This window comes from Coregonus clupeaformis, chromosome 14, assembly GCF_020615455.1.
Source record: "Coregonus clupeaformis isolate EN_2021a chromosome 14, ASM2061545v1, whole genome shotgun sequence".
NCBI classification, from domain to species: Eukaryota; Metazoa; Chordata; class Actinopteri; order Salmoniformes; family Salmonidae; genus Coregonus; species Coregonus clupeaformis.
This window is the reverse complement of record NC_059205.1, coordinates 8,359,356-8,365,355: the sequence shown is the minus strand read 5'-3', so window position 1 is coordinate 8,365,355 and position 6,000 is coordinate 8,359,356. Positions and strand designations below refer to the sequence as shown.

The window sequence follows — 6,000 nt, the reverse complement described above, 5'->3', positions numbered from 1 at the left end:
TGGGTGTCACTTTGTCACCGCAAGACCCAAAGCCCCACCATATTATGTGAGTTATTCTGTGAGTTATTGGATTATGGCTTTAAAATATGACGACTGATAACTCACATGTCATAGTCAAACTTTCAGGGCCAGATACTGCATCGTCATTGTCCCTGAGTCAACGCCCTACCTCATTCACAGTGAATTATGGCTTTCAGCATCGCTTGACATTCAACACCGGGAGATTTATCTAGCAGTAAGCTATGACACTACCTAAGGCTCACAGTCACACAGACATTGACTCTACTGACTAACTTGAAATCTTGGTAATACCAGCTAGCAAGATAACCTTTTTGCTCCCAATACGGTAAGGTACATTTTGGTAGTGGGGCTTGTCCAATATGAGAGGACCAAAATATTTTATGTAACATAATTCATATAATATTGTAATATAACATAATCATATATTTATAATTGTGTATGTAAAAATGCATGAGGAAAATGGAATGTATTTGATCCATGACATACAGTATATTCACAGGTACAGGACTTCATATGAAATTGCTCAATAACAGTACTGACTAAACTGCATTAACTTTTGCAGTAAAGTAGAATCGTCACTATATTAACTGTTTGAATAGCGCAACACATACTGTATCTACAGGTAATCCTTCCGTGGGTGTGGATTCTAGTAAGTGAAGTTGTGATTGGTCCTTCTTGCTGAAAGAGGCCAGCTGAGTTTGAGGTCTGTGAACTCTCGATCAAGGGGAGGCCTCCGCATCATAGAGGACTATACCAACACTGTCAATAGTAACCAATAACCACACTGACCTACAGTAGCATTGAGTTACATAATGCACATCAAATTAGGAGTCTGCCATGACTGTAAACCGCAATGGCACATTCCTATGGATTGTGTATCACTTCCAATAGAGAAACGTTTATGGAGTAAATTCAGTCATACTTAGATTAACATATTTCCTACTTAGATTTAACATATTTTCAGTTTTGCACATTGCACAACACTACTGATACTGAGTAAATGTAACAAACTCTCCCGGGTTTGGAAAGTTACAACAACATATCACAGTAAGACTTCAACTTAAAGCCTCATACATGCTTAAAACACGTTATACAGCATTATATCGGAAAGCTATAGGTACTGTCACCAATATCAAATGTGCACCTAATAAAAGCACCAATTGGAGATCTCCTAAACCTTTATGTGATGATCACCTTTCACCACTAGAGGGCTTTATTGACAAATGAACAATATAGGCATTGGGGAAAGTTGAGATGGAACAGATTTTAGATTATGTTTTTTATTGTCACAGTGAAATGTATTGTTTTACAGGGTCAGCCATAGTAGTATGACAACCTTGGAACAAATTAGGGTTAAGTGCCTTGCTCAGGTGCACATCTACAGATATATATATTTTTTAAATCGTGTCCACTTGAGTATTTGAACCAGTGTCCTGTCGGTAACTGGCCCAATGCTCTAACCGCTAGGCTACTTGTCACCCAACATTCAGTGCATGTCCCAAAGACTTAGAACAAGGATTTATAAAGGTAAAAACAAACATCTACATGATTTGCTGTCTTGGTACAAATCAAAAGATCTTCAAATCAAAAATCAAAATCGAATCAAATCAAACTTTATTTGTCACACGCGCCGAATACAACATGTGTAGACCTTACCGTGAAATGGCTACTTACGAGCCCTTAACCAACAATGCAGTTCAAAATATTTACTAAATAAACTAAAGTAAAACAATAAAATAACAGTAACGAGGCTATATACAGGGGGTACCGGTACCGAGTCAATGTTCGGGGGTACAGGTTAGTCAAGGTAATTTGTATATGTAGGTAGGGGTAAAGTGACTATACATAGATAATAAACAGCTAGCAGCAGCAGTGTAAAAACAAAAGGGTCAATGTAAATAGTCCTGGTGGCCTTTTGATTAATTGTTCAGCAGTCTTATGGCTTGGGGGTAGAAGCTGTTAAGGAGCCTTTTGGACCTAGACTTGGCGCTCCGGTACCGCTTGGCGTGCGGTAGCAGAGAGAACAGTCTATGACTTGGGTGACTGGTGTCTGACAATTTTTGGAGCCTTCCTCTGACACCGCCTGGTATAGAGGTCCTGGATGGCAGGAAGCTTGGCCCCAGTGATGTACTTGGCCGTATGCACTACCTTCTGTAGCGCCTTACGGTCGGATGCTGAGCAGTTGCCATACCAGGTATGCCTTTCCTTGCTCTTAGACCTTATTTTACCACAGTAAAGTAACGGTAACGCTTCCCTTTATACTGTAGCTGCCCAGACCAGCAGGGGTTGACTGGGACCAGAAATCTGTCCGGGTATTTTTAACACACAGGCCCATTTTTCTCCTTGAGGCTCCCATTATTAGCCACATAATGATAATTTTGCACAAAACTGTAATTTAGACCGGCCCACTGGGCTAAAATGGACCAGCCCATCTGGCATTTGCCCGAACTGCCCAATGGCCAGTCTGTCTCTGCAGACCAGCTATGGCAGCTCAGAGTTTTCTGTTGTGGACACTGCAGTATGTGGTCAGTCAGCAGTGCTTCGGTCCAGTGCTTTTTTTTGCACTCAGAGTTAAACCACAATCCCTTTCGGAGTCAGAGGTCTGCGTGTGAAAATGGAAAAGGAGCCTTTCTTTGCTAATTCCTTTTCCATCTGTGTTACAAACATGGTGAAAGTGAAATGCCGTGGTTACAGCTCCGTGGGCATCTCTTTCTGTGTAATGAAATTCAGCAGAATATTGTTTTGTGTAAGTCAATAAAGGTGTGTCGTTAGTTTGCGCACAGACTGCAAAAAAAAAGCTCTGGATAAGAGCGTCTGCTAAATGACTAAAATGTAAAAAATGTAAATGTAAACTCGTTTAAGAACAGTATCTCTGTTATAAGATGGTAATTCGTTTTTTTCAGGGTAACAGTTTTCTTCTATTGCTGGGAGGACTATATTTCTCTTGGCCTGAGTAGATTGAGGTGCCATTAGGTGAGTTAAAAAAGAAGTTTTGTGTGTGTGTGTAGGAAACACCCCACACAGCCACTGTTAAACACCCTACACATTACCTTCACTGGCTACCTATGGGAGTTTATTTTGAAAACTCACTAACAGCAGCCAGGGTCTCGGGTGAGCTGCTGTCCACTGCTTTGAGTGAGGGACCCCACCTGCCAGCTCCTATTGGGTCGATATCTAATAACGTGGGTGTGGCTGTTCAGTGTGGGCCCCCACCCGCAGTCTAATTGGACAGAGGGAGAAAGGCATGCTCTGAAACCCCTCCCCGCTCTGCTCTTTACGCACAACAACAGCACGGCCTGTGCTATGAAAGGATTCTAAATTTGCCAAGCAGCTCCGGCATCCCATTCTCCCAGATGGTACGTCCCTCTAGGAGACAGACTGACGGACAAGCAGGGCTGGGCTGAGATAGAAGTCACTGGAGAAGTACTGGAACTCAGACTGGAGTGGATACTCTGACACACTCACATCAGGTTACAGCAGAAAACTCTGGACAAGCCGGGGCAGAGTTGTTAAAGGTAAGGGAAAGTTAGACATGGCTGTTTCTTCCATTTCTCTGCTGGTTGATTGTATTATAATACTTGACAGGGTGGATAATAGTTGTATGTTTCTGTCCTTAATTGTCTTGAATTAAACATTGGTCATTTTAAACTTAGAGTTGAAATAAGAAGTAGATAGCGAAGGGATATTCAGTAGTCCGAGCTAATCAGGTAAACAGGTAGGACTTGGAGCATTTACAGTTAGACGTCTGACCATCTGATAGACGTCTGACCATCTGATAGACGTCTGACCATCTGATAGACGTCTGACCATCTGATAGACGTCTGACCATCTGATAGACGTCTGACCATCTGATAGACGTCTGACCATCTGATAGACGTCTGACCATCTGATAGACATCTGACCATCTGATAGACATCTGACCATCTGACAGACAGTCGACTTTTAGAGATCAGTTGTCTATCACACATTTATTACACCTCCCACACTCACTCTCTCACTCACTCACTCACTCACTCACTCACTCACTCACTCACTCATTATTTTAGCCTGACCATTTAAAATACCATGCTGTTTTTCTTCCTTACGGGAAAGCCTCACTGGCAGCTGTTTCATCCTATTGGCTTTGGCACTATGTCCTGCTGCGCACGGAGATGAGATTGAGACCCTGTTGCTGTTTTGTTGTTGTTGATTTGATTTGATTTATTTGACCATTTAAACACAATACAACCACACGTGGATACAGAGCAATGCCATTCAAATCATTGACGCTGACACGAAAAGGTAAAAATAAAAATATATTTCCATTGTGGAAATATACACAAGATTATATAATGAAAACAAAATATACACAAGATTATAACATGAAAACAAAATACATCTCAAATACATTTCATCAATAGGGAGGAAACAGTAGAAGGAATAAAATAGATGACCAAGTTACAGTAAGTTCATTGAAGCAATTATACTTTCTTTAGCCTGTGCAGTTTTAAAGCATTTTGCCCATAAACCATTTCTTAAGGTATGGATTTTATGGATTTCATATGGTTTGGTATGGATGGTACGGATTTTATATGGTTTGGTACACAATTCCATTCCTCTGCACAAGTGTTAAGGAAATAGCTTTTTACAGCCATGCTTATATAGCGCAGCGATCTTCTATTGGCAACACTGGCTCTGGTGTGATGGTCGATGAGAGACTCGAATTAAATTAAAATAAAAAAAATTACATTTTAGCCGACGCTCTTATCCAGAGTGACTTACAGGAGCAATTAGGGTTAAGTGCCTTGCTCAAGGGCACATCGACAGATTTTTCACCTAGTCGGCTCAGGGATTAGAACCAGCGACCTTTCGGTTACTGGCACAACCACTAAGCTACCTGCTTCCCCCAAGTAACTTGGGGAAAGGTTATGTATAACTTTTAAAACCATCAACAGTTTGATCTGCACCACCCGTAGATCAACTGGAAGCATTTTCAGTTCCCTGAAATGATTAGGATCAATGTGCATCCTAGGGCTGAGCTTAAATATTATTCTCATTAGTTTGTTTTGGGCTGTTTTAAGTTTGTCCTTCAGAGTTTTGGTTATGCCACTGAACCATGCATAATCATAGTGGCACTGTATCAGAGATGTTACCAGGGTCCTCGTAGTCTCTGTATCCAGGAACTTGCCTACTCTTGGCAGGAACTGCAATGAACCTTCCCAATGACATTCAGAGCCATGAGTTCACCCGAGCATTTCTCCTTCACCACTACTCCATTACACTTGACTGAGAAGTTGGAAGAGTTTCTAACTTTGTGTTTGTAACCAAATAGGATACATTCTGTCTTGCCTAAATGCAGAGACAGTTTGTTGTTGGATAACCACTTACTGACTTTAGTCAGTTGGCTGCTTAGGGTCTTTTCAACAGTCTCCTCATTCTAATGTGAAACCAAGAGGGCAGCATCATCCTCATACAGGAACAGAGGGCATGAACAGCCAGAGTCCATGTCAAAGGCCTCAAAAGGTTGAAGAGATAGCAGAATGATCCAAATGGTCCAAATTCTCTAGAACACAGAGAACAGAGACATTAGAACACACAGAACAGAGACATTAGAACACACAGAACAGACGCATTAGAACACACAGAACAGAGACATTAGAACACACAGAACAAAGGCATTAGAACACACAGAACAGAGACATTAGAACACACAGAACAGACGCATTAGAACACACAGAACAGAGGCATTAGAACACACAGAACAGAGGCATTAGAACACACAGAACAGACGCATTAGAACACACAGAACAGATACATTAGAACACACAGAACAGAGGCATTAGAACACACAGAACAGAGACATTCGAACACAAAGAACAGACGCATTAGAACACACAGAACAGATACATTAGAACACACAGAACAGAGGCATTAGAACACACAGAACAGAGGCATTAGAACACACAGAACAGACGCATTAGAACACACAGAACAGACGCA

The 6,000-nt window shown here is 41.4% G+C and overlaps 1 protein-coding gene across 2 annotated transcripts in view; it reads left to right on the top strand.

Annotated features, from left to right (window-relative positions):
- Nucleotides 1-207: 207 nt before the first annotated feature.
- Nucleotides 208-6,000, top strand: part of LOC121580664 (KN motif and ankyrin repeat domain-containing protein 2) — a 34,747-nt gene continuing 28,954 nt past the window's right edge. The window contains exons 1-2 of one of the 2 annotated variants that reach the window (XM_041895642.2): nucleotides 208-346; nucleotides 2,925-3,536. The gene's annotated coding sequence lies outside the window, so the exon portion shown is untranslated. Of the gene's footprint in view, nucleotides 347-2,845; nucleotides 3,537-6,000 lie in introns of those variants that run through there. The other variant, XM_041895643.2, reaches the window with a different exon arrangement.